At 45.2% G+C, this 14,366-nt stretch overlaps 1 protein-coding gene across 2 annotated transcripts in view; it reads right to left on the reverse strand.

The window, feature by feature from the left end:
• Window positions 1-14,366, reverse strand: part of Thsd4 (thrombospondin type 1 domain containing 4) — a 571,613-nt gene that overhangs the window by 65,194 nt on the left and 492,053 nt on the right. The gene's annotated exons all lie outside the window — the stretch shown is intronic.

The raw sequence follows: 14,366 nt of genomic DNA on the forward strand, positions 1-14,366 counted from the left end.
CATGGCATGGAGAAGGCATGGGATGGAGAAGGCATGGGATGGAGAAGACACGGCATGGAGAAGGCATGAGATGGAGAAGGCATGAGATGGAGAAGGCATGAGATGGAGAAGGCATGAGATGGAGAAGGCACGGCATGGTGGCAGAATCAGGAAGCTGGCTGATGGCATTTTCCATTTACACACTGGAAGGAGAGAGCAAGAGAGGGAGAGTGTGAGAGAAAGACAGACAGACAGACGGGGGGGGGGGAGGGAGAGAGAGCCCACATCCTGTGATGCATTTCTTTCCTAGCAAGGCTGTATCTCCTAAAGGTTCCATAACCTCTCCAAACGTACACAGCAAGACTCTGTCTCAAAAACCAGTATACCAACCAGACAGGAGATGTTCAAGAAAACACAAAAGTCTAATAGTACAGAAGAAGTTTTAAAGGTAATTTTTGTTTTTAAAATATAAATTTATCTTTATTTTATGAGTATGGGTGTTGCCTGCATGCATGTAAGTGTACCATGTGAGCAACACCCATAGAAGACAGAAAAGGGTATCGGGTCTCCAGGACTGGAGTTACAGACAGTTGAGAGGTGCCATGTAAGTTCTGGGAACTGAACCCAGGTCCTCTGGAAGAGCAGCCAGTGCTCTTAACCGCCAAGCCATTTCTCTAACTCTCCTAAAGTATTTTTAAATGTTCTAGAAGAGCTGAAGAGATAGCTCAGTCAGTCAAGTGTAAACCTGAGGACCTGAATTCAGCCCTGAGCACCCACGAGAGAGAGAGAGAGAGAGAGAGAGAGAGAGAGAGAGAGAGAGAGAGAGAGAGAGAGGGGCACAGTGGTGAGCAACTGTAATCTCAGCTCTGAGAGGCAAAGACAGGAGGTTTTGGTGACCTGATGCCTGATGACCAGCTGGTGTAGATGAATTGATGAGCTCCAGGTTCAGCGAGAGATGCTACCTCAAAGGGGATCAGGTATAGAGAGAAGAAATAAAACACCTGCTACAGACCTTTGACCTCTACACACACACACACGCATACAAACATGACACACAGACATGACACACACAAATACCAACCATCATTGGCTGGGAAAGTGGACCTACGGGTAAATGTTTGCCATGCAAGCATAAAAACTGAAGTTCTGATCCCCAGAATCCATGTAAGTCAGCTGATAGATCTTCCCTTTTTTGATGATCAAATTTCCATACAACAGGGTTAATATTGGCCTGGAATTCTTGAGCCAGTTCTAGAAACAGCCAGCCTGTGATTCCTCTTAGGCTTGTTAAAAACAGAGGAATTCAACTTAAAGCATGGGTATGGGATACGGTGGGGCCATGCTGCCTGCTGAGAACCCACTGCTAGGGTCATGCCTTTCCCTGGGGTGAAGGTCTCAATGCCTATTAACTTTGGCAGTTCAAAGCACACCACCAAGCAAAGAGCAATGGGTTAGGCTCTGATGTGCTGCTTCTGAGACAAGGAACGGGTTTAATCTCTTCCAAACACAGCTCAGATCTCTCTTGGTGTCTGCCCAGATCCTGAAATGCCCCATCTACCTTTCTTTAGCTTCTCAAGATGTCAAGTGCAGTTCAGCCTGTCACTACCCTGCAATTGTTATTTTTGTTATAGCGTTTTCTTCTTTAGTAGACACTACATGCACTTACTAAAATCTAATCCCACAAACAAATTTATTGACAGGTAAATTTATTACTTGGACTCACTAAGTCCACATATCAGCATTTTTGTTTGCTAGACACTTCTTCCTCACACTCTTGTTATGGACCTGGTTTTTCCACAGTAGTAACTGCCTGTTCTCCCTTTCTTCTGTCATGGTTAACATTGCCTTCAGGGGTCAGGCACAATCCTGTTATACCCAGTTCTGGTCACCATCTCTAGTGACTTGACACTGGGCAAAGACTTGACCGACAGGATGTAATTTGGGATGAAGTCTTCTGTAGTTGGAAGCCTGCTTGTTTCCTATAACTGTGGTCCCAGAGGTTGTCGTTATGCCCAATTTGGTGTAAGAACCATGTCTATAGAATGGTCACTCACATGCCTCCTCCTCCACACGAAAGCCCATGCCGTGGCTTCAGGCAGACACACTCTTCTCCCCACGTCTGACAAAGCCCATGCATCCTCTAAGATGGGCTGGCAGACTACAGCATGGAAACCAAACGCAGAGATGAAAGCATCGCTTATAGATGGAGCTGTTCCAGAGCACAGCCATGCCTGGCCCTTCTCATCTTGTCTCCCATCCAAGTACTAACCAGGTTCAACCCTGCTTAACTTCAAAAACAATCAGAGAAGTTCAGGGTGGTGTGGCTGTAAACCATCCTCTCATTGCCTATAGCTGCTTCCTCTTTACAGGGGAGTAGCTGCAGCAGAGACCCACTGGCCTGAACAGATTCATGTATTTACCCTATGTCATTCCAAAAACAAGACAAAACAAGTAAGGATTGTTGTGGACTATTATTTGAAGATGGGTTACATTTGTTTATGCTGTGGATCATTTGTTTAATGATGCAAAGATGTGTTGCATTCTTTTATGCTGCATTTGTTTAACTCTATGAAGTTGTGTTATTTTCGTCTGTCTAAAACACATGATTGGTCTAATAAAGAACTGAATTCAATAGCAATAGCCAATAGCAAAACAGGACAAAGGATTAGCGGGCCTGGCAGGCAGAGAGAATAAACAGAAGGAGAAAAGAGCAAAGAAGAAGGAGCAAGTAAAGGAGGAGAGGAGGATGCTAGGGGCCAGCCACCCAGACACCCAGCCACCCAGACACTCAGCCACCCAGCCACCCAGACACCCAGCCAGTCAGCCACAGAATAAGAGTGAAATAAGATATACAGAAGTAAGAAAAGGAAAAAGCCCAGAGGCAGGTAGTCGGGATAATTTAAGAAAAGCTGGCTAGAAACAAGCCAAGCTAAGGCCAAGCATTAATAAGAAATAATAAGCCTCCATATATTCATTTGGGAGCTGGATGGCAGGCCCCCAAAAGAACCTAAGAGAGAGAGAAAAAAAAAACCCAAACAACCAACAACAAAGAATACCAACACTTTCTAAAAAGCCTAGTTCAAAGGCTACCTCTCTTACAGCGCCTCCCTGGACTGCCTTGTTTGAGAATAAGAAGGGGGAAAAATGACTTCTACGTCATTAAAGAAGTTCCAGGCAGACTGTAAATGTATTGCCTTGTGTTGCCTTCTTCTTTGTAATGTGCTGTACTTGGCAAGTGCTTATATGTAGCCATTGGATTTTTTTTTAGATTAATGTTGTTTTACACAGGTATCAAAATCAGACAACTAGCAGCATTTTACTTAAAGGAAAGCGTTTCTGATTCAGATGACTTGAATATGAGACAATGAAGGGAATATAAAACCTGGACAAGATGGCAAATTGTGCTCCCCAAGCTAACAAATACGGGAGTGTCTCAGGTTGTAAAGGAAGTTGATGGGCAGGGCTAGGTGAAGTCATTATAAGAGCAGCAGATGCTAGACCAGTGGGGCAAGAGGAAGAGTCCAGTTAGAAAGAAAAGTGTCGAGGCCAGAGGATGCTCAGGGGTTAAGAATGTGTACTGTCCTCATATAACGACCCGGGTTTGGTTTCCAGCACCTATGTGGGTGGTTAACAACCACCTGTCACTCTACCTCCAGGGGATCTGATGCCCTCCTCTGGTGCTGCACTCAATACATATCTTCCCCACCCCAATTAAAAAACAGAATAAAATCTTCTTAAAAACAAAGAAGATAATCATCTGAGCCCACTTCAGAGATCTAAAGATCTAGGAGAGCAGAATCCATGAGTGCTCTGCTTAGGGAAGATGGTTAAATTGCCTTGACTGCTGGTGGAAAGGGAAGACCTGGAGAAAGGGGGAGGAGTAATCCCAGGCAGAGCCCCTGTTTTTAAGCTCTGACTCTCTGAGAAGGCAAGGGAGGACCATCTGAGAGCACCGACCTTGGACGGGTGTCCAGCTGCCTGAAGCTGGAGGTAAGACAACTTCAAAGTTGTTTTCCTCAGGTGTCAGTTCTCCTGAATTCAACCATGTTCACTGAGTGCTGCTTACACTTCTGTGAGTCATTTCTTCCTGGGCTTTAGCATAAATAGCCTTAAGTAGTTTCTCAACGATCTAACATACCACAGAAGGGCAGAGTTTGATTCAAAGAGGGAAGACTGAAGCACATTTGCAAGTGGGTTATGGATGAATTTTAGAATCAATGTTATCTGCCCTGTTCTGACTCACCAATAGGGATCCTGATCTAGTCTATATCCAGGTAGGAGGCGCCTAGAGTATGACTGGCAACCCTGAAAGATGCTGTCTGGAGGCTCAGGGAGGGGAAATAATGTTCTTACTGGGTTGAAGGTGTCAAATCTCTCCCCTAAGAAACCCAAGAACAGGCTAATTGTAGGGGGCATATGTCTTCAACCCCAGCACTTTGGAGGCAGAAGCAGGTGAATTTCTGTGAGTTCAAGACCAACCTTGTCTACAAAATGAATTCCAGGCAAGCCAGGGCTAAATAGTGAGATCCTGTTTCAAAAACCGACACCAAACAAACAAACAAAATCCCCAAGTCCCAGCTGACTCAAGGGCTATTTTCTGAATTCAAGGGATGTTTTCCTTGGTATCAAAGTTTTGCATATTTTGGAGATAGACAATGCAATTAAAAGCAGAAACAAACTATAGTTTAATTCCTCCCTATAAGACAAGTATAAAACAAACAAGTATTTCCAGGGTAGAGGTGCTAACTTCACAGTAGAAAATGTGGAAAGAAAATGAGCCTAAGGAATCAGCCAGGGTGACTTCATTTTGTTCCAGCAGATCTGAAAGCTTGTCAAGGGCAGAGGGACTGGGAAAGAGAAAAGAGAGCAGCTGCAGAGGTAGGGACACAGGAGCTCTCTCTCCAAACCACAGCAGGAGGGCACGGTCTCCCTGGCATGGGGTATTTGTTTTGCAAACATTGGATTTTGTACAGCAATCATACAAATTTATGTTGAAGAGGAGATAAGAGCAGAGTCCATATTAAGAAAAACAAAACCAAAAAATTTCACAATCACTTTGCTCATCTTCCAGAAAGATGAGGAACAGACAGCCATCAGGGCATTGCGATGAGGCGCTTGTGATTTGACGGGCTGTGGTTGTCATGAACTGTCACAGGTAACTGGGGGGGGGGGGCACCAAGTCCATTTCGGCATCTGGCTCTGTCTAAGAGGAGAGTGCTGGTGTCTTTCAAGGGCACAGTGTCTGGGGCTGAGGGGAGAGCAGTCAGCAAAGTGGTTCCTGTGTGAGAACGAACACTGAAGTTTGATCCCCAGCAGTCTTGTGAAAAGCTGGGCACAGTGCTGAGTGTTTGTTATCCTCAGCACCGGGGAGAAGGTGACAGCAGGACCCCCTAGGGCATATGCACCAATAGGCCTAGTTTAATTGGCCAGGCCCAGGTCCCAGTAAGAGGAATACCCAGATCAGTTTAGCCTGTGGGCCTGTCTGTGGAGGATTGTCTGTTGATAATTGATGTGGGAAGGCCCAGCCAACTGTGGGTGGCACTATTTTCTGGACAAGTGGCCCTTGGATATGTAAGAAAGCTAGGTAGCATGGGCCTGTGGGCAAGCCAGCAAGCAGCGCTCCTATATTGTTTCTGCTTCAAGTCATTGCTGGTTCCCACGTGACTCTCCTCAATACTAAACTATGATCTGTAAAAGAAAATACTCCCTTCCTTCCCATTAGCTGCTTTTGGTCAGAATGTTTTATAGCAGCAACAGAAAGGAACTAGAACACCACCAGAAATGAGCACTGTGAGGATGAAATGAAGGAGGTGGGGGACGCAGAATTCCAACGGTCTAATATATAATAGGACCTCCACATCACAAGTGAGGTCCAGGATGGGCACTGAGACCCCCGAATGTCCCACACACAGCCTGCATGCCCTTGAAGCCCCCATCCCACCTTTATTTCTGAGGCTCACTTCTCACCCCAGCTCCTCGTCCATTTTGTGGACTTGAGAGAAGAACTGTCCAAGGCCGGGCTGTTTGTCATCAAGGAGCGAGTGGTCTCACAGAGAAATGGCAATAAAACACTGTAAGTGCCCATGGGGGGAAATGGACAAAGGCCTGTGAAAAATCCCAAGAAAAAGCCTACTTTCTTTGTTTTTACTTTCCTTCCTTTATTCTTCTGCCATGCAGTAAGGACTCCAAGTGCCAGAAGGGTAGGCTCAGAGAAGATTTTTCAGTTGAGAGTTCCATTACTGGGCTGAGAGCTATCAAACCAGAGGCCCCGCCAACCAGCTCAGTGAAGCCCCTCTTGTGAGCTAAAAGAGGGAGCTTGGGCTGGAAGCTAAAATTTCACAATGAGTCACTGGAAAGAAATTGTGATGGTACCTTAGGTATATATTTTTTTAAAAAGATTTATTTATGTATTATGTATACAGCATTCTGCCTGCAGGCCAGAAGAGGGCACCGGATTTCATCATAGATAGTTGTGAGCCACCATGTGGTTACTGGGAATTGAACTCAGGACCTCTGGAAGAGCAGCCAGTGCTCTTAACTTCTGAGCCATCTCTTCAGCCTCCTTAGGTATATTTTTTAAAATGAATTTTATGAGTATGGGTGTTTTACCGGCATGTACCACATGTCTGCAGTGCCTGTGGCAGCCAGGAGAGGGTGCTGGATTCCTGGAACTGGAGTTAGAGAGGGTTGTGAATCACCATGTGGATCCTGGGAATTGAGCCTGGTTCTTCTGGAAGAGCAATGGTGCTCTTAACCACTGAGCCATCTCTCCAGCCCCTGATTATCATCTTTTAAAGCCACCACTCAAACTCATTTTAATGGTTCCTTTGTTTTTTTTTTCTAGTTGTTTTTATAGTCCCCCCCACACCCCACACATGTGCCAACATATTTAATCAGTGACATGGTAGAGAGAAAGATGGCACATATCCAATTAACAAAAACTGTAAAATACTGAAAGATTTACCTAATAAAGCTGACAAAGTTGACATAAAGAAACCCTATTAAAACTCATGATCCAGGATTTAGACCATATTCCAGAATCAAAAGACTCAACACTGTGAACATGCCCCTCTTCTACCTCAAATTAACCTATACATTTACCACGCGCTTACAGCAATTCCAGGTAAGATCCCAATGGGTTTTGTGGATTTTGACAGGATACCTTTCCAGTGCGTTTGGAAGAAGAGATGCATGAAAACACACAAGAATGTTTAAGGCAAAACCAAGGCGATCAGGCAAGGAATTAAGGAGGGGAAAAGAGGTGACCCACAAGCATGAAACTCACCACAGAATAACAACAGTCACCAAAGGAGGGAGGGAAATAATTGAGAAGAAAGAAAGTTTAAGTAGGGATTGGGAGAGCAGAAGGCAGGGAGTGGGTCAGAGAAAACGAAGGCTACAGGAAGAAGGCCTTATGTAGAAAGCAACCAGTTTGGAAGCTAATTTAAAATGCATTTATTTAAAAGAGAGTTTGAACAGAGTACCAGGAATGGGTGAATGATGTTCTTCTAAGAAGGCATGGGTTACTAGAAAATCCCACTGCCAGACAGGTTATCTTCCCACATTATTGGCTAGGCAAACCCCAGGGACACCCCAAAGAACACAGAGTACTGCTGTTGCTATCTGCTGTCTGTCACACCTAGATGATAAGACCCTATCACTGAAGATATCACTGGCCTTGGATATAGGACACAGAGAAGTCAACCCGGAACTGACTAGGAAACCCATTCCATAAAGGATAGTTTATATAGTTACAGAAAGTGTATGCAGGCTCCTGGGAGAGAAAAAATACCAGCGAGCCTACTCAGTGCTGGATTCTGTATGGACCTGCATGGACCTAACAGGGAGCTGTTAGCAAGATGTGCCCACTGGGGCAGTGGTGCCATGAGGCTCTGGGGGGTAACCAATCACGTTCTGATTGGATATGAGCCACAGGGAGGATTTCATGTCTGGTATTGTAGGTTGGGTCAAAGCCTGTATTTGGGGAGATCAGATGCCTATTGTTTTACTAAATGGTCATACTGTCAAACTAGACTCTAAACATTTATGTTTGTACCTACAGATCTGTACTGTTCCCAATTTTGGCGAGATGAGCTTCTTTGAAGTGGGTAGTGGTTAAGGCAGAGGCTCATAACTGGTCAAAATGCTGAGAACAAATAACCCTGAGCATTTGGCATTGGATCTGTATCAACCTTCCGCCACCCGAGACGCTAGGAACTTTATGAAAATGGCGGGCAGAAAGAACGAGAGAACCTGTGGATGGAGAAGGGAGCTGTGAACGGCTGACTTCTGGAGATGACCCGGCTGTTGCACAGGTCAGCTCCCAGCAGCTGTGGTTATCCGCACACCATCAAGCCAGTCAAAATTTCAGTATGGACGGGGAAGGACCCCAAGGAGCTGTCTGTTGATGGCTGGCTGTTCTCCTTTGTGGATGCGGATGCTGGTAGGCTGTTCATGCTCCAGTGAAGAGCCGAAGGCTCATGTACAGCATTAGTTGGGCTGAGGGGTTATTAATAATAACAAAAATTAAATAAAATGGACATGAAGCTAGAATGGAGATGAGGCAGGGGTACTGAGGGAAATCGGAGGGAGGTAGTAGTGGGCAGACACAAACATTATACATTATATAAATATATGGAATTTTCAAAGAGTAAAAATATTATTAAAATGAAAATAAATAAAAATACAATGACAGTATTGCAGAGACTATGGTACTAAAGTAGAAGACACCAGTACATTGATGGATGTACACCAAGGGCCCACAAGTGTACCTGTTTATGTTTGTATGTAATATGTGGTATAGACGATAGTTCATATTAGGGGAAATTTGATAAATGCTTTTGAGAAAACTGTCTATTTGGTAAAAGAAAGCCAAATCCTTCCTCACACCACACACAAAGATTGGGTCCAGAGAATTAAATATTTAAATATAAACTAGAGCTAGCGAGTAGTGATTTGTTAAAGGCTGCCTTTATAATGCTGGCCGTGGGCAGGTCCTCCCAAGTAATACAAACACGTACGAGCTTTCACGAAAGCTACCAACAGACCTGACTAAATAAAGCCAAAAGATGTGCACCACAGAGTACTGAATAAACCACACAGAGCTGAAAGGCAAGATAAAGGCTAAGATTTTCAACAGAGACAAACAGAAAATGGTTACTACTCATAGCTGTGAATTTTAAAAAGCAGCAAGAGAACCTCAGTTTTAAAACTGGCAAATTAAAATCCAACAATTTTAAAATTGGCAAACACATAAGAATGTGAAAATAAGTAAAAAAAAACCCAGTAGCTAGAAAAATGCAAAGAAATTAAAACATACACAATGTCTGTACATTTAAAGGGGGCAGATCCAATGCAGGATTGATACAAAGAGGGGATTTTACCCTTTTCGCTTTCTGTTCCCTTAATGGCTTGACATTTTTCTAACATGCATGAAAAAAAATCCTTGGGATTAATCATCATACATGTATAAGGCATCATATGCGTTTTTTAAAAGACTGACTTTCAAGCTATTTTAGTTATGTATATGTGTGGGTGTGTGCATGTGAATGCAGGCATCGGTTCCTTTGGAGCTGGGACTGCAGTAGCTGTGAGCCGTGGACCCAGAACTGAACTCAGGTTCTCCACAAGGGCAGTATGTGCCTTCATGGCTGAGCCATCTCTCCAGTCCAAGATGTCACATTCTTTCAAACGTTCTGAGCCTTCCCATACAGAAAGTCTGCACGTTAGAGATGCTTCATGATGGTTCTTGAGGTGCTAGGTGCTAACCATCATTATTTTAAAGATTTGTTCCTTTTATTTTATGTGTATGAGTTTGTTTACATGTATGACAGTGTACCGAGCACATACCTTGCATCCACAGTGGCCAACAGAGCTGGATTCCCTGGAATTGGAGTTATGGATGGCTGTGAGCCACCATGTGGGTGCTGAGAACTGGGCCCAGGTCCTCTGCAAGGGCAGCCAGTGCTTTTAACCTCTGAGCCATCTCTCCAGCCCCCGTTATTATTATTTTAAACTTTCACGAGAACATGTTTCAAGGGAACCGTATTACCAGCTTGTTTTTAAAATCTTGCAGATCTCCAAGAACTCCGTCCAAGTCTAGAGCCTCTGAACGGTGTAAGTCGCTGGCAGGCAGAGCATGCCCCGAGCAGCCAGCCGCTGCTGGCTGTGTTTTCATGTCCAGAGCTGAACTGTTGCATAGCGGCATTAGCGTACCGGACCGATTCAACTGCGCCAAACTCTGATATTTCAGCTAAAATCATTTTACAACATCATATTAAGGGAGAAGTAAGTCATACAAACTGTCAGTCATATTAATAACATCAGATTCGATGTTTTTTCTCCAAATAGCAAGTCCGAGAATAAGGAGAATTTATAGCTTTACAACAGATAACAGTTCTAAAGTCTCAACGTCTGGTTCTGACTAAACAGGCTGAGCTTTGAAGGACATAAGACATTTTTACTGTTTGATTTTAATAAAAATGCAGCTCGCTCTTGGAGTGTCCTCGGTTTTACAACCCAAAAATGAAATGAACGTGTGTCATTTCTCATATGTGTGTGCCGTTAAACGTCCCAGTTTCTATAGTGTTGCTTACTGAAGAAAACAGGAGCATGGTGAAGTGAAGGCAGCCTGCTCTCCCCAGCTCCGGGGAGCCAGCCCTCCTGTGAGCTACGTGAAGACAAGGGCCAGCAGCAGCAGGCCAGGGGCCAGTGGGCCAGGTCTGTAGGCTAAACTCAGAGGTAAGTTTAATACACCAGTAATGCTGATGTCTCAGCTAAGGCCTGTTGGTTGCTATGCCTCCCTCTTCTATGTAGTTCTTGTTTTAAAATTTTTAATTTCCCAAGCTGGAAATGGTGTTACATGCTTTTAATCCCAGCACTTGGAGGCCAAAGCAGAAGTATTTAAAGTCTGAGATCATTCTGGGTTCTATAATGAGATCTTGTCTCACAAATGTTGTTATTCAATTTTCATACTCTAATTTTAAAATTGCACCTTTTATAAGTAACAAGAAAATCTTTTTTTTTTAAAAAAAGGAATTAAGAAAATAATTATGGGCTGGCGAGATGACCCAGTGGTTAAGAGCATTGGCTGCTTCTTCAGGACCTGGGTTTGATTCACAGAGACCACACATGGCTCACACTGTATTTAGGAGATACAGTGTCCTCTTCTGGTACCTTGGGTACCAGACATCACCAGGCGTGCCACTGGTGCACAGATACACACACAGGCCAAGCACATGCGTGTGATGTGTGGAGGTCAGAGGACAACTTGAGGGAGCTGATTCTCTCATTCCGTTATGTGGGTCTCGGGGGCCCAATCCAGCCATCAGCAAGAACTTTTATCTGCGGAGCCACCTCACTGACCCCCACCTACTGTCTTCTCGAGACAAGCGCAGCAGTGGATGATTGGCTCTAAAGGTTTCACATCCAGAAATGGCTAAATATGACAACTGGCCTTGGGGTCTAGAAATCACAGCTGTGCCTACAAGCCAATGGCTGTGTGAGCCTCAAGCAATCTCAGGCAAACAGCATTGAACAGAGGCTCTCTAGGTAGAGCCGAAGGCTGTGAACAGTTGAGGGAGTCGGGTAAAGAAGGCCTGGGATAAGAAAAAGACCACCCGGCCACTGGGCTGTCAAGAAGGATGAAGTCTATGGTGTGCGAATTGTATCCTGAGTTTTAAGGATAGAAGGAAAATCTAGAATATTCTGGGTGACATCAATGCTATGGCTGGAAGCTTGGGTTCCTAACTCCGGGAGCCCCCTTCCCCAAAGCCTACTCCTGCTCCCCTCTCCTTGCCGACACACCAGCATACAGCACTCGCGAATGAGGCCTTTCTCAAGATCCCGCTGGTTTCTGGGCACAAGGAGTCAACATGGACGTCCCAAGTCACTCTTCTGTGGACTCTTGATACTTCCTTTCTCCCTCTGCTTTCTCTTCATTCTTCTCACGGGAAGGGGAGATTTCTATCCCACTTTTGTGTGTGTCTGTGTGTCTGTATGCATGTATGCACACGCACATGGGGCTGTGTGCATATCGGTAACAGAGTTTGACGCTGGGCATCCCACTTCATCAGCTTACGCTTTTATTTCCCGAGGCAGAGTCTCCTGGTGAACTTGGAGCTGTGTCTCTCTCTCCGGAATGAGTGTTGGGGCTTAGCTGGATTACAGAGCTAGCACAACATGCCCACTCAGTCTGGATTTTGGGGATCTGAACCCCAGTCTCTATGCTCACACACTGAGTCACCTCCCCACCATCTTCCATTAAGTTTTATACCCTGACAAACTCCCTGAGACAAAAGGAAGGAACACTTGTCAATCACCTTCCTTGATGTATCTGTTCTCTTCTTAAGTCTAAGGACAAAATTCTATACGCTGGATGACAAGAGCAAGGGTCTGGTCGGTTTCCACTCAGAAACCCCGTGGATGTTCACAAAGAATGTCCATTGTACCTTTAAGGAGCCTGAAACTGATTACAAAATGGGACCAGCAATAGCGAGGGAACATTTCCGGAAAACAACATAAAGCTAATAAAAACTGGTGTTGTTTGCCATTGTGTCTAAACACAACCACACTTCAAATAACCCCCGAGGAACATTTCCCATTGTAGGAGGCAGGATGTGTGTGGAGATGGGATCTTTTAAAAGCACCAGAGAAAGGCGGAAACACAGAGATCATCATTTAAGATGTGAAATGACACAAATCGCTCACAGGGGAACTTAGCTTCCTGCCACTTTGGAGGCTCCTGGATTTGCCAGAGAAAACGTAACAGTTTTCTGCTTTAACTGGGCTTGCCTCAGAGACATCTGCCATCCTTTTCTACCCCAGACAATCAAACTAAGTGAAGTTAGTCTGGGCTGCTTTTGAGGAGGTAGGGATGGGACAGGTGTAAAATGATTGCTGGAGAGATGGCGCGGTCATTTTAAAATGTTCGCTGTGCAGATGTTAGGACCTGAGTTTGATTCTTAGAACCCACATAAGAAAGCGGGTACAATGGCTCATGTGTGTAACCCCAGTGCTGGGGACATGGAAGCAGGCAGACCCTCAAGGCTTACTAGCCAATCAGTCTAGCTTACTCTGCAAACTCCAGGCTAGGGAGCTTGAAAGCAAGGTGCTGGCACCTGGGGAATGACACCTGAGGCTGTCCTCTAGCCTTCACAGGCGTGCGCTCACGCGCGCGCGCGCACACACATACACACACACACACACACACACACACACACACACACACACACACGGACCACCACCACCACAAACAATGACAAAATGAATGGTATGTCAAAAGCCTCTGGTAGACACTGACTGCCACACAACCAGTGGTAGAGAAGAGGAGGCCCATGGGTATTATCTCATGTTAGACTTCTGTGCCTGAGCTCCCTTCCCTTGGTTTAAATCCCAGCTCTGCTTCTTCCTTGCTGTATGACTGTGGCAAGTTCTCTGACCCCTATATGTCTGCTTTATTTGTAAACAGGCTGGGAATAGCTTGTGGGATATTCTCAGAGTGTTTCGGGATTTTATACAGGAAAAGCCATAAGTATGTTTCCTGGCATAGATTTGTTCTAGACAGGTTCTGTTCAATAAAATTATTGAATAGTTACAAAGAAAATGTCTATTGCTGCTCATTAAGTGTTTGAAGACATGATACCCTAGGCCAGGCTTGGTGGCTTATGACTGTCATCCCGCATGTAGGAGGAAGACCAGCCTGGATTACATTACGATTTACAGGCCAGCCTGGGCTACAGATCAAGACCCTGTCTCAGAAAACAAAACAGGCACCCCTATAATCTTCCTTCACTGATTTATACATGCATATCTGAATTAGAAACTGGTAAACACCCATCCTTGTGATCCCAGATTCCAGAAGACGGCACCAGCAAGGCTCTCTCGCCTGCAGGGAAGTGGGCTAAATGCAGATGGCGCTGGCTGAGATGACCGCTGTGGGGTCCACAGCAGTTCAGAAGACCTGCAGGGGCCTGCTCCCCTGGCAGACAAAAGAGAGCGAAGGCAAGGACTGCCTTCGCTTTAGACCTCCATGGAGCGACTATCTGGGAGGAGTCCTCAGCATCCCTGTCCCCAGACCCCAAGAGAACAAAGACTCCTCCTCCCTCCCTCCCTGACAAAAAACCCCTCCCAGCTCAAAGGAGTCTCTTGCCCATTTCATGCCCATGTCTTTCTCGAGTAAAACCTGGTGTAAATATATAGACATTAGTCATTTAGTTTTTCGGCAGACCTGCACCCCCGCCACACACACACTCTATCCCAAAAGGCAGGTCAGGAAGACCCCAATGGCACTTTCTGTGTGTCCTGGGATGTCTGGCCACCACAGCGGTCACTTCGCCACCTTGGAGAGAATTCACCACGTATACTGACACGTCCCGTGCGTGCATGCA

Source organism: Microtus ochrogaster, unplaced genomic scaffold (assembly GCF_000317375.1).
Source record: "Microtus ochrogaster isolate Prairie Vole_2 unplaced genomic scaffold, MicOch1.0 UNK33, whole genome shotgun sequence".
Taxonomy (NCBI): domain Eukaryota; kingdom Metazoa; phylum Chordata; class Mammalia; order Rodentia; family Cricetidae; genus Microtus; species Microtus ochrogaster.